Here is a 24,812-nt window from a genome sequence, read left to right on the forward strand (position 1 = left end):
GGCCCTATATTTCCGGGCTTGGGCCTGGGCTATACACAAAAAGCTGGGTCATGCCCGGAAATTTGCGGGCTGGGCCAAGCCGGACCAAGAATGATTAGCCCTAATCTCAATCCGCTCATATGCTCGACACGTCAGCGGAAAATTTCACACGATAACAAGAATCATTGATACGAGATCCCACCAACGCTATACAAATGACATGTCAGCAGCGAATGGGTCCACAATAATGGATAACCTATAAAACGTCAATTTTAATTTTGTGTACCCTTGAAGAAAAAAACGGAGAAATACACTGCAATCCACTACAAAATTCTGAAATTACTGCATCCTGTCCGTGGATTTGGCATCAATCCATGGTTAGGATTCATTCCACCTGTACGGTAGGGTTAAGAATTCTAAGGTGGGCTGAACAACCATTCTCCCAAAAAAATGTGAAATACACTGCACTTCACTTCAGAATCTGAAATTATAGCCTCCCATAATCTACTAATAGCCCCCTATAAATTGCATCCTACTTGTGGATTTAACATCCTTCCACTTTCAAGATTCATCCCACCTGTACGGTGGGGCTAAAAATTGTGGTGGACTGAATAGTCATTCTCCAAAAAAAATGAAACTTTCATATTCTCGTTAATCGTTTCTTCTACACGTCACATTATGCTTTCAACATTATCTCTCTCGTGTCGGGTTTTAGATTGGGCTATTGCTACGCCTTTGCTTTCTCGTTGATGTAACCGTTTCTGGTCATGTACCAATTTTCTGTGGTGTATCAATCTTTTTTGGCTAAGTACCTCTTTATTTGACCCAGTGGTGACGTGCCTTGGTGATGAGCTACTTGGTGGCGAACTCCCTGGTGGAGAACTGCTTGGTGGCGAGATCCCTGGTGGCGAACTGCTTGGTGGTGAGCTCCCTGGTGGCAATCTGCCTGGAGGCGAGCTCCCTGGTGGAGAGCTACTTGGTGGCGAACTGCCTGGTGGCGAGCTCTCTGGTGGCGAACTGCCTAGTGGCGAGCTCCTTGGTGGCGAACTGCCTGGTGGCGAGCTCCCTACTAGGCGCCTGTGACTCAGAAAGTGGTGGAGCTCCCTGGTGCAACGCAACCCGACTGCCCTCTGCATGAGGTGATCTTCTTTCCTTTGTAGGTAGTGGGAGCTGAGGGACCTGCGAGAACTCCATTCTTTTCTCCGCTTTGTAGGTGGCGGGAGCTGAGGGATCTGCGAGAACTGAATCAGAGAACCCAGGGGTATTTTCCCGGTGGGGACTCTCCGACGCTTAAGTTAGCACTCTGATTGTAGAGAGCTTGAAGATGATATGAGAGAGCCCCCCTCCCCTTTGGGGGTGAGGTCTTTATATATTGGAGTCCTCGCGGGTAAGGTGGGTAAAAAGCCCTCAAATGGTAAGACTCGTCACATCCCATCAGAACCGGGGTACGGTGGTGAACTCCTCGAGGTTGTCAGGCTGGCGCTTGTGTTAGGCGGCCAGGTTGGCGCCTGGGCCAGGTTGTCAGGTCGGCGCCTGTGTCAGTCGATGAGTCGGTGTCTAGGCCATGTTGACAGGTCGGCGCCTGTGTCAGTTGGCGGGTCGGTGTCTAGGCCAGGTTGTCAGGCAGGAGATCTTCCTGTGATACGCAAAACTACTCTTCTGTACCGAGCTACCCTACAAGTGGCGAGCTGCCCGGGGGAGCTAGGCCGAGCTGCTTGTGGTGAGCTCTGCCGAGATGCTTGGCTCCTTGGCGAGCTCTTTGGTGAGCTACCGAGCTCCTTGGCGAGCTCCTTGGTGAGCTACCAAGCTCATGGGGTATGCATGCCGAGTTTATCGGTGGGCGTCTTATGGGCGGCTAGGTCGGCCAGGTCAGATCATGTGCCAGACTGATCTAGCCAGGTCACGCAGGCCGCGTGCAGGTCGCGCTTGGCCGACCAGACCGATGCCCGAGTGGGACACCAAGTTGGTAAGTTGTTGCCTGGGTGTTTGCCTAGTTGCCACGAGGTGCCACGTGTCGCAATTTCACTAGAGGGCCAAATCTGCCCTCATCATTTGCCTCCCACTCCCGAGCTGAGAGTAACTCAGCGAAGGGAATAGATTTCTTTTGGCCCGTAAGTCTACGAGCTAGTAAGTGCTGATCCAATTCCTTAGGCTTTGGGAGCTGCCTGTATGTGGCGAGCTGCTAGTAAGGTGAGGAGGTCTCCGCCAGTTCAGTAGTGTGGCCCTTAGGCTCTGGGGCAACTTATAGTTCACTTTTGTTGATTTTGCTCCTGCTGAGGAAGCGAATGGATATTTAGCAATAGTCTAGCCCATAGGCTTTAGAAGTGACTCGTAGTCTACTCTTCTTTGACTTTTGCCCGTGCCGGAGAGGCGACCGGGTCTTAAGCAGTAATGTGGCCCGTAGGCTTTGGGAGTGACTCGTAGTCTACTCTTTTTTTACTTTGCCCGTGCTGGAGAGGTGACCAAGTCTTAAGTAGTAATGTGGCCTGTAATCTTTGGGAGTGACTCGTAGTCTACTCTTTTTTTACTTTGCCCGTGCTGGAGAGGTGACCAAGTCTTAAGTAGTAATGTGGCCTGTAATCTTTGGGAGTGACTCATAGTTTACTCTTTTTTTACTTTGCCCGTGCCGGAGAGGCGACCGGGTCTTAAGTAGTAATGTGGCCCATAGGCTTTGGGAGTGACTCGTAGTCTACTCTTTTTTTACTTTGCCCGTGTCGGAGAGGCGACTGGGTCTTAAGCAGTAATGTGGCCCGCAGGCTTTGCCTGTGAGGTGTCGAGCTATGATTGTGCTACATCAGCTTCGTAATGCCAGTCACCCACTCCTACAAGAAGCTACTAGGCACGGGAGCCTTGGAAGGCTTGACCGGTAAGGGCGCCTATGTAGTCTGTTGGCCGCCAACTCCCGTAGAAGCCACGAAGAGCTCATCTTTGTAGGGGGGACCTTGCGGAGAGGACTGATGAGGCATTATCTGAATTGAAAGTAAGGTTGGTAAAGCTACTTAGTCTGTTAGCTCCCTGCATAGTCTTTGAGTTCATAAAAAATGTAAACTATAAAGCGATAGCTTCAATTTCTAAAAAGTGAGGACTTAGCTTTGGTAAGATAAGAACTTAGCTTTTGTAGGATGAGAACTTAGCTTTTTATAGCGTGATCCCACAGACAGCGCCAATTGATGTTAACCGTTTCTGGTAACATACCAATTTTTTGTGGTGTATCAATTTTTTTTGGCTAAGTACCTCGTTATTTGACCCGGTGGTGACGTGCCTTGGTTATGAGCTACTTGGTGGTGAACTGCTTGGTGACAAACTCCCTGGTGGAGAATTGCCTGGTGGCGAACTGCTTGGCGGTGAGCTCCCTGGTGGCGATCTGCCTGGAGGCGAGCTCCCTGGTGGAGAGCTACTTGGTGGCGAACTGCCTGGTGGCGAGCTCCCTACTAGGCGGCCTGTGACTCAGAAAGTGGTGGAGCTCCCTGGTGCAGCGCAACCCGACTGCCATCTGCATGAGGTGATCTTCTTTCCCTTGTAGGCAGTGGGAGCTGAGGGACCTGCGAGAACTCCATCATTTCCTCCTCTTTGTAGGCGGCGAGAGATGAGGGACCTGCGAGAACTGAATCAGAGGACTCGGGGGTATTTTCTCGGCGGGGACTCTCCGACGCTTAAGTTAGCACTCTGATTGTAGAGAGCTTGAAGATGATATGAGAGAGCTAGAGAGCAGGGATTACCTCCATTTTTTTTTCCATTCTCCCCCTCCCCTTTGGGGGGTGAGGTCTTTATATATTGGAGTCCTCACGGGTTAGGTGGGTGAAAAGCCCTAAAATGGTAAGACTCGTCACATCCCGTCAGAACCGGGGTACGGTGGTGAACTCCTCGAGGTTGTCAAGCTGGCGCTTGTGTCAGGCAGCTAGGTCGGCGCCTGGGCCAGGTTGTCAGGTCGACGCATGTGTCAGTCGGCGGGTCGATGTCTAGGCCTGGTTGTCAGGCAGGAGATCTTCCTGCGATACGCCAAACTACTCTTCTATACCGAGCTACCCTACAAGTGGTGAGTTGCTCGGGGGAACTAGGCCGAGCTGCTTGTGGCGAGCTCTGCTGAGCTGCTTGGCTCCTTGGCGAGCTCTTTGGTGAGCTACCGAGCTCCTTGGCGAGCTCTTTGGTGAGCTACCGAGCTCCTTGGCGAGCTCCTTGGTGAGCAACCGAGCTCGTGGGGTATGCATGCCGAGTTTATCGGTGGGCGTCTTATGGGCGGCTAGGTCGGCCAGGTCGGATCATGTGCCAGGCTGATCCGGTCAGGTCGCACAGGCCGCGCGCAGGCCGCGCTAGGCCATGTGTAGGCTGCCCGTAGGCCGCGTGCAAGTCGCGCTAGGCCATGCCTGGCCGGCCAAACCGGTGCCCGGGTGGGACACCAACTTAGTAAGTTGTTGCCTGGGTGTTTGCCTAATTACCACGAGGTGCCACATGTCGCAATTTCACTGGAGGGCCAAATCTACCCTCATCACTCGTGTTGTTTTGATTTTTAAGGTTTCAAGGGGAGAGCAGAGAGAGTGTTTAATTACTTTTCTTATATTTTCGCCCTTTCTTATTTTTTAGTTGAAGTCGGAATCACGTTAATTCCTTATTTGGATATTCTTTGTTGGTATTTATCTTTCTAGGGAACGACCTTTGAATCAAGGTTCAAATATATTGATATGCCGGTAGAGGCGTATTGGACGAGACTCCGGATGTCAATCAGTGCAAGGCCCGTTTGAACATTTGCAACTTTACATATACGAAGATATTCGGAAGGCGGTAAAAAGCTGGTCGAATGGGTTTTGTCCCGACTGAAGCCGAATTCGAATAAATAAACTGTATAGGTACGAAAATATTCCAGCCTGAATAGGCTGTTCGAACGGGACATGCACTGACCGAAGCCGATGATGAACATAGTAAAAATGTTCTTTCTGTATCTATATGTCTCAAGTCATAATGGAAGATCCAAACACTGTTTGCTCATCTGGAATTAGAAGATTAATATTTAAGTTCAGCAAGAGCGAGGAAGATTATAAGTTTATAACAATGGCACTCTCTTTTCAGTGGGTCAGCATATGAGGAAGGCTATGGACAATGACCTCTCTTACAGAGGCTACAAGAAAAAGTCTGAGAACCTCAATGTGACCCTGTAAGGGTAATAGATTTACAGATGTCTTAGAAGGTTGGTTACGCTACAAACGTGAGAAAGTTGTTATCAACCGGTATTCTCGAAGGAGCTACTGTGAAGTATATTTCATTTGCAAGGGAAGTAAGTTTCTCACCTTGTATGTTATCTACTTATGTTCCATTGCTTTCTTCTTTTTCTGACATTCTCGTTGGTCGGGATGCTTATCAGGAAGAGCTTCTTGGAGTTATACAAGGTGGGGGATATTTGTGCGGCTGTCCTTTATGTAATTTCTCCTAAGTAAGTTGGTAATATTTAATTCCCAGTGGTTCTATCAAGGAAAATTCTTAGGGAAAATACGGAAACATAGGATGCAGAACTCTGAATTCCAGCCCTCTGCCCCTATATATCACATCCTGCCCGTAAATTTGACATCAATTCACGGTCAGGATGCATTTCCATTGGGCCTAGTAAATTTTGATCGCTGATTGGTACTTCTCCCATCCTAATGAGAAAATGGGAAGTCAATTCACGGTATCGTCCAAGAGCTAAAGATCACACCTCTCCACCTGTCGCTAAATGTGATTTATGCAGTTGCCGGTACATCAGTCAATGAGAAGCGCTACCTGGCTTGGAAAGGTGAGGCAAACGTACGAGTTACTTTCTGACTCAATATGTTATACAAAGGGCAGCATACCTGCGTTTATGATGGAACAAAGGGTTCTATCTTAGATGTGAAGTTGTATGCATGTCTTACCTAGACATCAATCTGTTTTTTTATGTTGCTTGTTCCACTCTCGCGCATGTCAGGTCAGTTACCCTTTTCAGGGGAAGAGGGAGACAGGAAATGAACTACTGGTCTCTTAATTGGAAATTATTTTGGGTTTCATATATCTTAACAAATATCCTATTCCATCCTTTCCAGAATCTTTCCAAAAATGCTCAACAAATTAACGAAAAGACTGAAAGGGAGGAACAAGCTAGGACCCCCTCCTCACGGTTCATTGAAGCGGAATTTTGATGGGAGTACCCAGGGCAACCTGAGGCCCTTTGACCTCTGGGTTGGGAGGCTGGAGAAGTTTACTCTTGCTCTACTCTGGCCCATTAGGTATTGGGAACTCTATTCCGGTAGAATTGTTAACTGCAATACAAGGAATCCTTCTTGTAAAAGAAATGGGTGTGGAGCAGCTTCTGGTTGAAGGGAACTGTAACACAGTGGTGGACTGGTTAAATAACGCGGAGGATATCATGTGGGGCTACAAAAATGAGTTAAAGAAATTTAAGGGGCTGATAAGGAAGATGTTTGTAACACCACAGTGGATTAACAGCTTCTGGTTGAAGGGAACTCTAAGACAGTGGTGGACTGGTTAAATAACGCGGAGGATATCATGTGGGGTAACGCAGAGGATATCATGTGGGGCTACAAAAATGAGTTAAAGAAATTCAAGTGACCGATAAGGAATATGTTTGTAAAACCACAGTGGGTTGGGAGATCAACTAATGCATTTTCTGACGTCTTGGCAAAACAAGAGACAAATAGAAAACATTGTTCTGGGTGTAACTGTGGTTTTTGCTTTAACATTCTTGTACTCTTTGCTGTAGTTTATGTCTTTTCTGTTTGGAGAGGGCACCTTGCATCTCTCTAAGGGGGTTTTCATGTAACCAATCTTTGAATTAATGGAATATGATACTTTATTTATCAAGAAAAAGGCAAACAAAACAAGGAAAACTTGGAAGATTCACTACAAGTTGGAGATCAAGTTTTTGTACAATTGAAGGATGTGGATCAGGTAAGAGAGCTTTCTGAGTTGTCAGTTTAGCCGTTGTTGATGATAGAATGGGACGGGATGGAGAAGTTTCAGAGGTAGGGGAGAGTGAGGATGAACATGTTTTAGATCAAACAAGGCCAGCTGAGATGAAAATGGATCTGAATAAAGTGGTTGGGAGAGGAGTGCAGGTTAGCAATTTATTAGGTCTCTACTTTGTGGCTGTGGGAGAAGAGTTTGTCATGAAAGCTTTTCTGGATGTGGAAAAGGGTGAGAAAAGTTTATCAATTTTCGTTTGTATCATTTTTTATCGAACCAAACATTATAGCTGGGACCAACATTGGGTGATGGCCCTTTTTGCATCAAACCAAACATAGCCTTGATGACTTTTGATCCCCAAATTGGCATAGTGGTCTGTATGTTATCTTTTTTTTTCCCATTCTTTCTTCCTTTCCTTTTTTTTTTTTTGTCTAGTGACTAACATTCTTTCTGGAATGAAACTTTCAGCTGCCCCAGTCAACACACGAGAAACAACAACTGTGGTTCAAGTTACTATGCACAGAAGTTTCATACCAAGCAAAAGAGTTTGATGAAGCAAAAGGCAAAATGTTAGCAATCTTTTTTAATTTTTGCCCCTCTCCCCCATGTGTTTTTGTCTAATCTTCAAGTTAATGTGCTCATAGAAGTTGATATTGCTTAGGTAGCTGAAATTTAATACTAGTTGCAAAGAAATAGAATACAATAGTAGATTAATAATGAGGGATAGTAAAACATCGAAAGGGAAAGGAAAAGAAACACCGTATACAGTTAAGAAATTCTTTTGTGGGAGAACCTAAAAAGAAAATAAATATCTAAGAAGATAGGAGATAATAATTGGTAAGTGCTAGCTCATTCCACCATTATGAACAAAAATACTATGAAGAAAGAGATTAGTGTTAGTAACCTTTTTGGAGAGTAAATATCATCATTCTGAAATTATTTCAACTGTTTTAAGGTCTCCTTTTCCAAGGCTGTTTATATAAATCAACGGGCTTGTGAGTTTGCACTCACGAAGGAATTTCTTAAAAATTGGAGTTAGATGATGTTAGGGCAAGGCTTAGATGATGATGAAATGGAAGTTAGGTGATCATTCTTCTTTTGGTACTTCAATGCCTGGGTCATGCCTTTGCTTTGCTAATCAACTGGCTTCTAATCAGTCACCATGATTTTAAATGCATGAGACTCCAACATGGGGAGTTGGTGGGCTAGGTGATGCATTTTCAGTTGAAGTGACTGGATAGTTGCTTCTGGTTCTTGGTTCTTAGAGAAATCTGGAGCTGTCAAGATGATTTCTTTGTCTCTCTTTATCGTTTGAGTTATTGACTTCCTATTTATTGTTAGGACAAATTCCAATATTTGTAACTCAGGTACACAACAGAAAAATACCGCTGAAGCTGCGGGCAAGAAGAGGTAGGTATTACATTCTGGTTTTCTATAACCAGAATAAAAAAGATCAGAACCACATTATTGAGTAACAGTGCACCTTTTAGCTATGATTGAATGGGTATAGCAGTTTATTGTTTTCTGTTCACAGGGACAGTGATCTACATCAGTTATCTTTCTTGCCAAATGGGCTTCCAGATGGAGCAGACTTAGCTTACTATTCCAAGGGACAGGTGTTGTTTTAGTCTATTTTTATGTTGCTGACTGGTTCTTGGTGTGAATAATTCTTGTTGAAAATACACACATCTGAGATGTCCCTATATGTTCTGCAGAGATTGCTTGAGGGCTATAAACAGGGAAATGGTATAGTGTGTAGTTGTTGTAATAATGAGGTAAGATCATATCATTTTATTGATTTCATCCAAGAATTTTTGCTTCAAGAAGATGAACTCACCTTTTTTTATATATTTTTCTGTGGACAGATTAGCCTCTCGCAGTTTGAAGCTCATGCTGGATGGGCAACTAGGCGTCAATTGTGAGTACCTATAAAATACTGTCATTACCTGTTAATGGTCAATACATGTTTTTCTTTATTTTTAACATTTTCTGTGCTTTGCAGCTACCATCACATCTATACATCTAGTGAATTTTCACTCCACGATCTATCCATGTCATTAGCAAATGGACAAAATCTTGCTGCTAGTGACAGTGATGATATATGTACAGTATGGGGAGATGGGGGGGGGGGGATATTGATGCTTTGTGATGGATGTCCTCAGCCTTCCATACAGGTGTATATATTGTGGCAAAATGATGTTTCTGTGGATTTGTCCTGTTTCAGGTTATATAAGTGGATTGTTTCTTTTTTTCTTCTTTTGGTACAGTTTGAATGTTAGCATTTTCTTTTTGATGTTTTCATGCCATTCTAAAGGAAAATAGGAAATAACAAGTACCATTACTTGGTGTAAAGGTAAAATATTGGGCTGGCAAGTTTTGAGAACATGGGTTTGAGTCTGTGAGTGGTCACTCTGTGCAACAAAAAAAAAGACCCAAATGTTAGGACTCTGTCCAGTCTATCCCTCCCAAGGCCCCAGATTGCTGGGACCAACATTGGGTAATGACCTTTTGTATGACTAGTTTAAGAAATCTATTTTTTGTATAAATCATTAAATTAGAAGTTAAGAGAATGAAGAAAACAATGGAAATATCTTTTCTCCTTGATATTTTACTGGAAAATCTCAGTAAACAAAAAAACAAGAGGCACCTTAGCTTGAAATCAGGCAAAGGATTACAACAACAATAAACAACTTTAAGATGTTTTGGTTATATGACATGGGTATGCTTCTCCAAAATCTGTCTGAAAATAAAAATATTTTCTTCTTGATCAATTTTATGTGATTTGGTGCAATGTGCCATGGCTGTACCATTTGTACATCATTCTTAATATACCATAAGGTGATCACCTAGCATGTCTTATTGCCTAGGAATTTGCTCAGATTATTAGGAAGATGTGGTATGTTGTCTATCAGATGGTTTTTTGTGTTAACCCTGGGAAAACGCCTTATACATAAGCAGTGCATTGTGGTACCTGAGCTGCGCATTGTGTCATAGTTTTCACCCTTCTGTTTTTTTTTTTTTTTTTTTTTTTTTATTATTATTATTAAAAACACTGCTTCGTTGATATGGTGAAAATTTACTTTCTTTTCATGTTTCTTGTAGTCTTCTTGCTACTAGGTTTCTTGTTTTGGCCTTTGATGCCCTTTCAATAGGGCAATACCATTAATTCATTAATGTTTATCAATCACAAATGGAAAAAGATTAGTCTTCCATCAGTATTTGCATTGTGCAATGCCTAAATTTAACTTAAAAGAATCAAGGACTTTTTTTTTAAGATACAGGATAGCCCATGGAAGAAGACTGAATGTATTAACAAATTGAATAAAATGTGTTAAGCAAATCAAGCTCAGATACACCCTGACAAAACACACAAGTTTCGCTAAGATATTCTGGAGGAAGAGGTGATTCATTTTTACAGAATCAAAAGCAGGAAAACCTGAAACTGGCAGTTTATATTTATACAATTTAATCCCCATAAAAAAAGTTGTTTTGTGGGGTATCATCCCAATTACTGAGAAAAAGTTGTGTAAACATTCCCTTCAAAACTTACAGGTCTTTGGTCAGTGAAATTGCAATTCTTCTTCTGTTTTTATAAGTTAATGAATTCATTAATATCAAAAAATTTCAAACATTACAAGCATCCCCTGGAGAGGCGTGAGATGCAACCTCTCCCAACAAAGATAGCACTTTACAACTTACAACTGAACCCAATACAATAAATCCCTATTCACCTCCAGCGCCTTTTAAAACACTGCTAGATGCATAACTAACTTCCAGCATTTAAGCATGAAGTGGTCATTGTCAGACACAGAGTCACATTTTTATACTTGTCAACCCAAGAGTTTGCCATTGCATCAAGCAACAGCCCCTACAAACCAACCAAGAGCTGCCACTGCCAAATAGATGATTGGTTGATCACATCTGTTTTAATGCTTCGGTCCTTGTGTTACAGTCCTAGGTTAAAGAGAAAGAAGGAAAAGAAAGAGAGGAGGAGAAGAAGAGAGAAAGGAAAATAATGATTTGGACTGGAGAAAGTTCTCACCCAGATGACCTCAACCTTATATAGATTTGCTATAGATTACAAAGACTATTATGCCCCTACTTAAGTGTGGGAACATGTAACTTAAAGCAATACAAAATAGACAAAACACAACTTAATAAATAAGAGTTAAAAGACCAAAGTGACCTTGTTTAGCCAGCTCTAAAAACATCCAACCCTGATCCATGATTTAGCTTTCTTCTATTTCTGTATATTAGGCATTGACTGTTGAATATGGTTTAGTTTGTATCCCTTGTTTTACTATTTTTGTGATTTAAGTAGATAATATGCAGGTAGACAGTTTTCAAATGTCATGTGTCCTTTTGTTTTTGCAATTTTGGATAGATATTTCACTTGGTAATGATGCTTTGTTATATTGTGTTTTAATGCTTAATATATAGGCTCTATTTATGCTTATGTAATATTATAATTCATCTCTTTTGCCAACTCATCTTTCTTTGCTTCCACTTGCAGCTTGTTTGGAATTACAGTGTGTACCAGAAGGTGACTGGCATTGTCCATATTGTAAGGATAAAGCCAGGCTTGGTAGAAATACAATTTGTAGTGAATCTGCAAATGGTGTGGGACCAATTACCATAAGGTAGAGCCAAGTTTTTAAAGCACCAGCAACTGGGATTAGTGGCTGCGTTGTTTGCAGGTAGGCTGCCATGGGTAATTTATCTAACATGATGGAGTAAGGTCATCTATCTAGTATCATGAGTTTGATTGGATGAATCTTGGCTCGTCTATGTCTTAAGTAAAATATATTCTAATCCGGTGGTCCCAATTAGGGGTGTCAATTGGACTGGACTTGGTCCCATCCGATCCAGTCCAATGTGAGTCCATTACAAATGGACCAGGTCCAATCCAAACCAATGAATATTTTGGACCATTTTGGATTGGTCCAATTCAATGTTTGGACCATCCGATCTGTTCAAATTTGTTTTAATTTAGATTAATTCTAACCCAAACCTGGTCCATTGACACCTATGTTCTTATCTTCTATCAATGGACCAGATATTTGCTCAATCCAACCCAATCTAATATAAATTCATTATGGATGGACTAGGTCCGATCCAATCCAATAAATACTTTGGACCATTAAATCAGGACTGGTCCAATTCAATATGTCTTATTGGTCTGACCAATCCGTCCAAATTGATTTTGGTTTAGACTGGGTCCAATCCAAAACCGGTCCATTGACACCCCCAGTCCCAATGATGTTTTCTTATAATAATAAAAAAAGAAATTTCACTAAAAAAAAAGGAAAAAAAGATACAATCAGGGGTGATAAGGCATTACCATCTCAGACTATACTCCACTTAACAACTTGTATTAACCTTATGGTAATTGTTATGATACAGGAAAGGAAATTCCATGGGTTTTCAAAAAATGAGGTCACAACGTTTCTTAACTGTGAATCTGAAAACCCATGGAATTTCCTTTTCTCTACAAGACTACCAATGACCAATGTTGTATGGAGCACAGTGCAGGGCAGTCAGGAAACAACATTTCCAAAAAATGAGTGGCAGTAAAATGAATGTTGAGAAGGATGAATGGAAAAGTTAGAATGGATAGGATTGAAAATAACTTAATTGAAGGAACCTAGGAGTAGATAGGTGATAAAATTAGGGAAAGTAAACTAAGATGGTCTTTTTATGTGCAGAGAAGACTACATACAGTACCAGTTGCTACAGAAGAGCTAGTGGCGGACCAAAAAGGACATGGTTGATTTAGTGAGAAATGATTTAAGGGCCCATAATTTAACAAAGGATTTGGCACTGAACATAATAGAATGACAGGACATGATTCATATAGCCAAAACCATATGGTTGGGACAAGGCTTATATGATAATGATGACAGCGATAGTTTAGGTAGTTAATATAATCGTGTGGATAAAGAATTGTCTTAGTTAAAAAAAAACTATTTTTGTAAAGAAGTCCTAATATCTACATTGGCTAATTGATCTACTTTCTTTGGTATTTTCTTATTTAGGGCCCATGATTTCAGTGTGTCAAAATTTGATGAGCGGACCGTTATACTCTGTGACCAAGTATGTTATCTCCCATTTCTTACTTCTTACTATTTTTTTTTCTTTATGTTTTTTCTTATCATTGGGACATTCTCTTCCTTTTCAGTGTGAGAAGGAGTTCCATGTTGGTTGTCTATGAAATTGTGGATTATGTGATCTAGAAGTAAGTCCTGAAACTTCCTACAATATTCACCACTTGGCTACCAGGATATTCATTTTACTACTTTCTTTATCACAGGAGCTATCCAAGGGCAAATGGTTTTGTTGTGAGGACTGTAGTAGGATCCATTCTGCATTACAGAATTTGGTTCTTAGAGGAGCAGAAATTATTCCAGCACCAATCTCCCATATAATAAACAAGAAGCTTGAAGAAAAAGGCCTAACTGATGAAGCTGGCAATGATGTGCAATGGCAACTTTTAAGTGGGAAAGTTGCCTCTCCAGACCATCGCCCATTGCTTTCCAAGGCTGCTGCAATCTTCCGTGTAAGTCTCTACTGGTACAAAGTGGATTTTCATATCTTTAATCCACTCTTCTGAGTGCCATGTAAATTTAAGAATTAAAGTTGCTTGCAACCTATGAACTTTTTGTAGTTATCATGTAATTAAATTATGCTTATGTTAACTATATATGTATTTTTATTAGAACATATTTAATTTTTCATTGTTTATTTAATGTTGTTGCCTAGGCTGGGTTTGGCATGTGCCTACTTCAATATGACCCCGATCCAAAGCCAGATTAAAGCTTACCTGGCCCTATCTTGATGGGGTCAAGTCAATGAGGGTTTATTACTTAACCCAACCCACTGACATCCCTAGTCTAGGCATTGACTCTCACCTTGCCAGGCCAAAACGCCTAGGCAGCTTAGGTGGCACCCTGCTGCCTTAATGACATTGGATTGAACATCTATTGAATCTTGTGGAAATAAATAGGCAATTACCCAATGTTGGCCCCAGGCTCCCAGCTATTTGGGGTCTTGGATGGGGTGGACTGGACAAGAACCTAACTCTTGGAACTTTTTTGTTTTTGCACAAAGTGGTTGCTCTCAGACTCGAAGTCTTGAACCTGCATTGTCACATGCTTCTTAACCCAGGATGCTTGAAAATGAATGTAATGCATGTGCTTGTTTTCAACTTGTTCTTGTTTACATGTTGATGCTTGAACGTTATCCTATTGGTTCCTTTCAATAAAAAACATTATCCTATTGTTTAAGTATGCCTTCTGATGTCATTTTACAGGACTGTTTTGATCCTATTGTCATGTGTGGTCGTGATTTAGTACCTATTATGGTCTATGGGTAAGTTTTTAACATACTCTGTTTACTTTAACCGCTCTTTCTTCAAGAATATGGTTTTTGCTTCCATTGATGTTTTTGACATTTTTTGACAATTAATAGCTCCAACTAAAAGTCTACATTGGACTGCTTGCTTAAATCAAAATGTTGCATAACTTAAAAATGCTAATAAGCAAAAAGATCTAAATAAGAACAGTTGTCTAAAAGCAAGTTTTTTTACGACTTAATAACATCAACTTCTAACTAAGGTGGTGTTTGATAACTGCTGAAATAAGTAGTGAAAACAAAATGAAGAAAGTAATTCCAAATTTAAGAATGACCCATTCTGCATTTTAGTAACTTGCTACCTACTTATTTGCTGAACGATGAAGCATGGCCAATGGGGTTATTGGTTTGTCCTAAAAGATTTTCATAGACCTTATCCCTAGACTTAAGCTGTTTTTTTTATTCTGCTTTCAAAATTCAGATCAACAGTTATCGAAGAAGGATTTGATGAGGTCAGAAATGGAAACTAATTTTTACCTCATATAAAAGAAATCTTCCCATAGAACTTATCCCTAGATTTAAGCTGTTTTTAGGCAGCTAGTTTTTTAAGCATATAATTATCTCTTGTATAAAAGTGGTTAGGGAGAGAAGGTATTTGGGATTTTAGTTAAATAATGGAACTATAGTTTAATGGTACTACAATTTTGTTATTTTCTTACCACTATACTCCCAATAACTTCTTGAGAAAATAATTACTTCCCTCATGTTTATTGCTAATAGGATTCATGTTTGCATCACACTTCTGCTTGTGTATGCATAGTCAAAATAAATAAGTTTTTTCTGCCGGAAAGAAAGCATGTTAACAAAAGTGTATAGTGTATCTGGATGATGGAATCGTTCATGCATGCATGGTAACGGATATAAGTTGCACCACTCATGCTGGAATATCAGTGTGAAAAAATTGTGCTTGCTTGCACGTCTCCTCACCCCCAATCTGCATAAATGTTACAAAATGTTCTATCTTGGTTGTTTAATATTGTGCAGGAGAAATTTAGCTGGGCAAGAATTTGGGGGGATGTATTCTGTTGTTTTGACTGTGAAGTAAGTTTCCCTTGAAAAAAAAAAGGTTTTTCTTGCAGCCTTTTTGTTCCAAATTTGTTCTTTTTAATCTTACATTGATTGTTTTAAACTTTTATATTTTCCATTCTGCAGCTCCATTGTTGTATCAACTGGAATTCTAAGAATTTTTGGCCGGGTGGTTGCAGAACTTCCTTTGGTAGCTACAAGTAGAGAAAATCAAGGAAAGGTGTAAAATGTGGCTTTGGAATTGCAACAAAATCTTGAAATCTCTTATTGCAACTTTGACCTTATCAGCTTTCTCTTTACCCTTGTTTATCTTTAGACTGCACCAAATAGGCCCTCTTTGGTGCCAATGCCTGTCAAAGCCCTACTTCATTCTAGGGTTGGTTACAGTTACACAAGTATGGCATGTCTTGTAAAATTTCTTTTTTTTTTCCAGAATGTGAAGTATCATTGTATTGTATTAACTAGCAAAAAATATACATGGTCCTCTATGTCAGAGTTAGTTTGAAAGTCAGAAAAGAAAGAGAGAGATAGACAAACAGAGAACAACCGAATGGTGGGTGTGACACCTTGTGTCAATTGACACCCTAAAAGATATATTTATATTAAGTAGTTGTAAAAGGACAGATCTGCCCTTAATGTACAGGAGAGAGATAATACAAAGAGCATATATACAACAAAAAAAAGTAAAAGTACAAAAGTATCCCTACGGCTAGATTTCACTGTCTCTACACTCCCCCTCAAACTGATGCCTAGGAATAAGCATCAGTTTGCCCATGAGAAATAGATGTCGAGCCCGTGTCATTGCTTTAGTCAACAAATCTGCTAGTTGAAGCCCGGAAGAGACATGAGGAAGAGATATGGTATCCTCAAGAAGGAGATCGCGAATGAAGTGACAATCAACTTCTATGTGTTTGGTGCGCTCATGGAAGACGGGGTTGGATGCAATTTTTATTGCACTGATATTGTTTGCATAAAGAGGAACGGGCAATGATGGCTCATTTAGTATTTCAAATAGAAGAGCCCAAAGCCATATGATCTCACTACACACGGAAGACATAGCCCTGTATTCAACTTCAGTAGAAGATTTGGACACAATAGCTTGTTTCTTGCACTTGCAGAACTTCCTTTGGTAGCTACAAGTAGAGAAAATCAAGGAAAGGTGTAAAATGTGGCTTTGGAATTGCAACAAAATCTTGAAATCTCTTATTGCAACTTTGACTTATCAGCTTTCTCTTTACCCTTGTTTATCTTTAGACTGCACCAAATAGGCCCTCTTTGATGCCAATGCCTGTCAAAGCCCTACTTCATTCTAGGGTTGGTTACAGTTACACAAGTATGGCATGTCTTGTAAAATTTCTTTTTTTTTTCCAGAATGTGAAGTATCATTGTATTGTATTAACTAGCAAAAAATATACATGGTCCTCTGTGTCAGAGTCAGTTTGAAAGTCAGAAAAGAAAGAGAAAGATAGACAAACAAAGAACAACCGAATGGTGGGTGTGACACCTTGTGTCAATTGACACCCTAAAAGATATATTTATATTAAGTTGTAAAAGGACAGATTTGCCCTTAATGTACAGGAGAGAGATAATACAAAGAGCATATATACAACAAAAAAAAGTAAAAGTACAAAAGTATCCCTACGGCTAGATTTCATTGTCTCTACACTCCCCCTCAAACTGATGCCTAGGAATAAGCATAAGTTTGCCCATGAGAAATAGATGTCGAGCCCGTGTCATTGCTTTAGTCAACAAATATGCTAGTTGAAGCCCGGAAGAGACATGAGGAAGAGATATGGTATCCTCAAGAAGGAGATCGCGAATGAAGTGACAATCAACTTCTATGTGTTTGGTGCGCTCATGGAAGACGGGGTTGGATGCAATTTTTATTGCACTGATATTGTTTGCATAAAGAGGAACGGGCAATGATGGCTCATTTAGTATTTCAAATAGAATAGCCCAAAGCCATATGATCTCACTACACACGGAAGACATAACCCTGTATTCAACTTCAGTAGAAGATTTGGACACAATAGCTTGTTTCTTGCACTTCCATGAGATAAGGGAGTTGCCTAGGAAGACACACCAGCCAGTGGTGGACCATTAGGTGTCAGGGCATCCAGCCCAATCAGCATCCACATAGGCCATAAGATGAATGAGAGATGATGAGGAGAAGAATATCTCATATGACAGTGTGCCTTGCACATATCTTATAGTCCGATGAACTGCAGATGAATGTGGTTGTCTCGGAGAAGACATAAACTAACTTACTATCTAAACTGCATAAGATATTTTTGGCCAAGTCATGGTGAGATAGATTAAACTGCCCACTAGCTGACGATAAAGGGTAGGATCTTCAAGGGGAGACCCATCATCTTTGTTGAGTTTTAGGTTTAGTTCTAGTGGAGTGTCAACAATCTTTGAGTCACTAAGATTTGCTAGTTTAACTAGGTCAGCCGCATACTTTTGTTGATTAACAAAGTAGCCTCGAGAATTTCTGCTCACTTCAAGGCCCAAAAAATATGTCAAAGGCCCCAAGTCCATCTTGAAGGATTCACTAAGTAACTGTTGTAGCCTAGAAATTCCTTCTATGCCATCCCCTATAATGAGTATATCATTAGCATAGAGGAGTAGCATTGTTACTCCTTGCTTCCTCCTTAAGATGAATAAGGAATAATCAGAAGGGCTCTGGTTAAAGCCAGCATCAATGATGATGGATCTGAACTTTTCAAACCATGCCCTAAGGGCTTGCTTCAGGCCATAAAGTGACTTCTTCAAATGACAAATAAGCTACAAATCTATACAGTATTCTAGAGGGGGCTTCATATAGACTTTCTCTTTTAATTCCCCATGAAGAAAGGCATTCTTGACATCCATCTGATGAGTTGTCCATTGTTTGGCTGCACATATGGCCATCAGAAGACATATAGTAGTCATTTTAGCTACAGGAGCAAAAGTCTCCTCATAGTCTATCCCGTATTCCTGTTTGTATCCCTGTGCAACAAGTCTAGCTTTATATCTGTTTAGGCTCCCATCAGATTTCGGTTTCATAGAATAGACCCGTCGACTTCCTATAAGAGAGGCTTCAAGTGGAGCTTGAACCAGGTCCTAGGTGTCATTCTCAAGAAGGGCTCGAATCTCAGAATCCATGGCATCTTAATAGTGTGGTTCTGCTACGGCCTGCTGGTAAGATCTGGGAATGTCTGTGGTAGATAAAACAACAAAAAATGAGCTATATTCTGGTGAATAACCATAGCGGTTAGGTGGTCGAGAGATTCTAGTGGAATGATGTAAAATGGGTTCAAGAAGAAGGTTAGGTACACTTATGTGGCGTTTGATAAATCTGAAAAGTTAAAAAGATATTAAAAGTGTCTGAAATCTGAAAAGAGGCATTGATGCTTTTCTACTTTTTAGAGGATCTGAATCCATAAGTTTGCTTGTGTTGGATCAACCCTTTGCCATATGAAATTTACTGATTTTACTATTTTACCCCTAGAACATACTATTTGTAAATGTTGAGTTCAATTTGCATGATCTCATTAAAAATAATTTTCAACCTCAAAATAATATTGAAACAATACAAATAAAAAATAATAAATCAATAATTACTAATTAATAAATGAAATGGTTAAAATTAAAATATAAAAATATAAAAATAATTAATAATTTACACAAATAAAATTAAAATAATTTTAAAAAAATAATGAAATAATTAAAATTTACTAGTTAATAAAAATAATTAATAATTAATAAATAACACAAGTAAATTTAATAAAAAATATTAAAATAATTAATAACTAATAAAATTAATTTATAATTAAATATTTTTACTCATTGAACAATGGTGGTGAAAACACATGAGAGAGAGAGAGAAGACAGGGGGAGAGAGCGAGAGCAAGAGAGAGAGAGAGGCATTCTTCCTCCTTGCGAAATGATTAGGTTTTTTGGATTTGGGGGTAATCGAGGGTAGCACACGTCATTTCTAAAAAAATAGAAAGTGTTTAAAAACAATGTACACTTCAGATTTCTTTCAAAGAAAATAAGCCCAAGTAGAATGAGTGCAGTCATCAATGAAGGTTACAAAGTACTTATATCCCAGCCGTGAAACAATTGGAGACGACCAGACATCACTATGTATTAAATGAAAGGGAATAGTTGCATGCTCAGAATAAGAAGGAAAGGGTAAAATATAACTCTTACATAAACCACAAGTAATGCAATCATTATCCGCATTCTTAAAAGAAACATCATAAATAGGTAAACTACCCGAAGCAAATAACTGATCAAGTTTCTTAGAAAAATGATGGCCAAGGCGTCTATGCCACAAATGCCAATCACTATTACAATTAAAAGATCCAGAACTAGAAGTAGTAGAAAGCAAACAAGAAGTAGAAGCAGAATTTGTCTTATTCTTCTCAAACTCCAAGGCAAAGAGTCTTCCTAGTTTATGCCCCTTCCCCTTCACCTCCCTAGTTTGTCGGTCCTGTATCAAACAACCATCAGAAGTAAATGAGACATTATTACCTTCCTCTACAAGTTGGCCAACAGAAATCAAACTGGTGGTGAGTTTAGGTACAAATAGAGTTTTGGATAAATGAAACGAAGATGATTTAGAGGTAGATAAATACAAATCATCACAACCAAGTATGTCAAGTTCTCACCGTTTGCAGTAATAATGTCTATTGGGAAGATGGGGTTTGGGATACTGACCAAGAGTAGCCCCTGTCATGTGGTTAGAGGCTCCTGAGTCCATATACCAGAGGTGGTTTGGTGAAGGGCAATAGGTCGGTGACTTACCAGACAGACTGATAGCAGAAAACACTGAGGAGATGACCGAGGATATGAGCTGTCAATTCCTTTCTTCAAACATAATGTTGGAGGTGTTGTTTTGGCCAGCTATAGAAGTGATAGAGGAGGAAGCATCTGAACCATCTACAGCAGTCTAATATGCCTTGTAGTTCCCTTTCATTTGATTTGGACCACTACCTTTCTGCGACCGAGTAGGACATTTAGTGATGATGTGGCCGACCTGCTTGCAATAGGTGCATGTGTTTGTCTTCTTACAATGGGAGACAACATGCCCATAGTCCTTGCATTCATAACACCGTATCTTAGTTGCCAAGAAGACAACATCAATGTTGGAATCCTTCCTTCCATCCAGTGTAGTCTGAGTAGTCAATCTGGTTTCTGCCCTCAAAATCCCCCCAAGAATAGTATCTAAGTCAGGAAGTGTTCCTCAGTTTAGGATATTAGATCGGGCAACTTCAAATTCTGGCCTTAGGTGCATTAGGAAGTGCATAGTTTTTCTCCTGTTGAAGTGTTCCTTCATGTATTTAACACAACAGTCTGAAGGATCATCTCCCATATGAACTAACTTATATTCTGTCCAAAGGTTAATGAACCCAGCATAGTACTCCTGGACCTTTCTATCTCCCTGATAGTAAGAAAAAATGTCAACCTCTATCTGATACTGTCTAGAGGTATTCGACCGTTAATAAACTTTCTCAAGGTATTGATACATCTCATAGGTTGTCCTTTACCCTCTCATAGGGATAGCAATATCAGTTTCGACTGAGACTAGAATCTATGATGCAATTTTTGCGTTGTCGATCTTCCACTGATTAAGTCCCTTAATGTCAGAGTCATCAAGTTTAGACACAGATCCATCTAGGTACCCCCAAAGACCCTTAGCTTCGACATGGAACTGAAAATTGAACTTCCATAGTGCGTAGTTCGTACCGTTGAACTTAATAGGAAGAACATCCATCCTTTCTAATGCCATTGAATGACAAAGGGAAACAACACGCACTTCCATAAACTAAAAGAAATTCGAACCAGAGAAGAAAAGAAGAATACCTTTCGGCTGATGACCAAAAATGGCAACTATAGATTTCTGCTGAACTGAAAAGTGGATCAAAACCTCTCAAAGACGAAACCAATCAAAACCAAACCAAAGAAGTTCAATAGATCTGTTATGGGCAACACCAGATCTAAAGTTCCAGGCTGATCCGATGTCTCTATAGGGAGATATGAAAAATAGATTGAACCCAGTGGCGCAGCAGTACAGAAAACAGATCTGTAAAGTTCAGATCTATAGCCGATCCAGGAAGAGAAGTAAAGAAGATACTCAAGAACTTCCAAATACTATTAGGGAGTTCTTGAATCAGTAGTAGCCAAGGTGTTGAGTGAAATTCAGGTCGTGACGTGCTCTGATACCATGTCAGAGTCAGCTTGAAAGTCAGAAAAGAAAGAGACAGACAAACAGACAGAGAGAGAACAGCCGAATGGTGGGTGTGACACCTTGTGTCAGTCAACACCCTAAAAGATATATTTATATTGTTGTAAAGGACATATCTGCCCTTAATGTACAGGAGAGAGATAATACAAAGAATAGATATACAACAAAGAAAAGTAAAAGTACAAAAGTAGCCCTACGACTAGATTTCACTGTCTCTACAGTCTGAACAAAGAGATTCTGTACATTTTACACATCTTAGGGACCCCCAATAAAGGCTACTATCAAAAAAGATGAAGTAAATTCCTCCCCTCTAAAGGTATTTAGGGTGGAAATCTAGTTCTTTAGCATTTCTATCGAAGTATTAATGACCTCGTCAGGGTTATCTTTATGTTCAAAAATCCTGTCATTCCTCCCCTGCCAAATAGCCCATAAGACCGCAAGAGGCACTGTCGCCCAACACTTTCTTCATCTCTTGGTCATACCACTTGCCAACCTGCCAGGAGACTCTTCACCCAATCTGGGCAGCACCAGTACACTGGAACCGCCTTATAAAAGTGGAGCCAAATCCTGTTAGAGAACTTGCCAAATAGGAATAGGTGATTTAGAGATCTCTTCCTTCTCAATAAAGGCAGGTAAGGTTAATCCGGCAACTGCTGGCTAGAAGGCAAAAACCACTTTTGCCATTCAAAGTCGTTGCACTCGTGCCCCTCACCTGAGGGTCCCTTTGCTCCAGTAGCCTGGATTGGCAGATGGAAGTACCAAAGTGCATCTGGTGGAAGGCCTACTCCCTTCTTGTAAGCATCTCCTTGGTCAAGCATTTCTCCCAAGCTGCCACCCACACAAATATATATATATACATATATATATATATATATATACATATATATATATATATATATATATATATCTTTGGTGGAGCTTCTGTGCTCCAAAAGGCCTTAGCCGGAAAAGATTGATCTGATTCCACCCATCAAAGAAAGATAAAAGGATTTAACCGAGAACAGTCCTTTTTTAGTCCTCCACCCTATATCCTGCTCTTCCCTTTTCTTTGGAGTAAGGCAAACAATTTTGCAACTTCTTAAGTCTTGTAAAATTTCTCCTTTAGCAGCTCTTAATATACCTTGAAAAAAAAATAGGAAAAGAAGGAAAAAATGTCATTTTTTTTGCTTCTAGGTAAGTTCATATTTGTCATGATAGGAAGGCATTAAAAGCCACATTAACTAACATCTTTGAAAGAGAATGAGAACAAACAAGGAAGAAATAGCCAAAATATCTTGCAAATGGAATCCATGTGGGGCACATACTAGCTGTCCTTGGCATTTTCTCTTCATAAAAGTGAGTTTGTTGAAGCATGCTGCTTGGAGCATACCTTAAAGATCCCTTAGCTTTGGGCCTGTGTAATTCTTGATGCCCCCAGACTTGGTGGAATCCATCTCCCTCTTCCTATTCTCATGGGGTTTCCCTCATCCTGTACAAGAAGTCAAGAAACGAGTTGGCAACCGTGCATACAGGCATAAAACTTTTCTGCTTAGGTAGATTTATTTTGTCACTGCCTTGTTCAGTTGTCTATTTCATGTTTTTCATTTCTTTGTTTTTTTGCCTTGCATGAAATTTATTCAAAGGGGAAAATTGCTAGGCAGCACCAAATTCCCAATGTGAAGGAAACAACCTTAATATAGTCTTTGTATATGCTTGTTGGCTATGTATTGATGTTCATTCAATATTGGTGTAATATAATACTGGTTTTGGCCTTCAGTTGGTTGAGTATAGTTTTAACTCTTGTTTTGTAGGGTTATTTTCAAGCATTGTTTTCATGCATTGAGGGGCTACTTTGTTCTTTCAATGTGGAAAATCTTGTGCTTCCTTCTTCCGAGGAAAGCTGAAAATAACTATGAAAATAAATTTTGGGCAGTTATTGAAGCATACAAAGGACCTCCAGCTAATGATTTTCTGGGGCACTTTCAATGCTAGAGAAGGCAGTATAGCAAATAACAGAATAACAGTCTCTCCTTGTATGGTTGTTCCAAAACTAAGATTCTGTGAATTTAGTTAATTTTTTATTTGTTATTTTTTTCTGCCATTTTGTTTCTGAGTGCAGTGGCTATCATTGATTTAGGACTAGATAGACAATTGGTTGCATGTAAAATCTAGGAAGGAAAGATAGTGAAGAAAAAGCTCACAAAGAAATGATGGATGCGCATTGTAAAAGTATGAATGAGAATGAGAATGTCAAATTGCCAAATGTGCATTAATACTAACAGGCACCAATATTATGATGCATACATTTTTGTCATGCATGCTCCAGATTACACCTGCGGGTGCAAATTTGTCAATGTTGAGCCATGGTTTCTAACCCAACTTTCAATTGTCACAACTTGTTTTGGTAATACAAGAGAAAGAGCCAAGAGTTACACATGTCAATCGGGCAATAATCAGATTCACTTCTCTAGTCATGGTAGACGTGAAGGCAAATGGATATGGGTGTGGGAAAAAACTGGGCAGTATAGTGTGAAATCGGGGTACAACATCCTGGTTTCTCAGCAGATTTGTGAAAATGAGGATTTCAGGATGTGGAAAAAGCTGTAGACTGTAGGGTACCTTTGTATCCCAAAATTCAACTCTTTATTTGGAAGCTGCTTTCTAATGGGATACGATTTTGAGAGATTGGCAGAGGAGCTTTGTTTGGTTCAATTTTGTGGTGGTGGATCCCGGAGCCTGATAGGAATTCAGTGAAGCTGTGGTTGAGGTATATGGCATTAAAAACTCGTTTGTATGTGGATTGTGAACGTTGCTGTTTCTCCTTTTCTAAGGAGATTCCGTTGGGAAAAAGAATGCTCCTATATGCATCATTTGGTGTATTAGATATGTCTAAAAGCTAAGGCCCGGTTTGCTTTTTGGTAAATTATTTATCCAGGTAAATGCAATTACCTGGATAAGTTTTTCCTGGGAAACACTTATCCAAATAAGTGCATTTACCTATGTTTTTTTATTTTTTTGGATAAATAAGGTAATGGCCATTTTTTCCATAGAAATCCATTATTAAGAGGAGCATTTTTGTCCCATTCAAGTATTGGCAATTTTCTCTCATTGTGGAAAAGTTATTTATCCATCTAGGATATGGGTTTCACTTTCTTGGGTAAGTGATACCCAATAAAATAAACTCTCCTTAATCTCCACATAAAATTGAAAAGAGAACATAGGATTCTTGGTCAATGGGAACTTTTCCGTTTCT

The 24,812-nt window shown here is 40.0% G+C and overlaps 1 pseudogene across 1 annotated transcript; it reads left to right on the forward strand.

Moving 5' to 3' along the window:
* The first annotated feature begins 5,262 nt into the window (after window positions 1-5,262).
* LOC148868140 (increased DNA methylation 1-like) lies at window positions 5,263-23,828 on the forward strand (annotated as a pseudogene). Its single transcript, XR_016107105.1, has 15 exons — window positions 5,263-5,743; window positions 7,378-7,478; window positions 8,251-8,319; window positions 8,444-8,525; window positions 8,625-8,684; window positions 8,775-8,827; window positions 8,912-9,083; window positions 11,423-11,606; window positions 12,945-13,002; window positions 13,088-13,144; window positions 13,220-13,465; window positions 14,219-14,277; window positions 15,304-15,360; window positions 15,472-15,565; window positions 23,371-23,828. The product of XR_016107105.1 is annotated as an increased DNA methylation 1-like (transcript).
* Window positions 23,829-24,812: the final 984 nt, after the last annotated feature.

The sequence above is a fragment of the Nelumbo lutea genome, chromosome 2 (genome assembly GCF_056320005.1).
Source record: "Nelumbo lutea isolate HS-2025 chromosome 2, American lotus-T2T, whole genome shotgun sequence".
Classification (NCBI taxonomy): Eukaryota; Viridiplantae; Streptophyta; class Magnoliopsida; order Proteales; family Nelumbonaceae; genus Nelumbo; species Nelumbo lutea.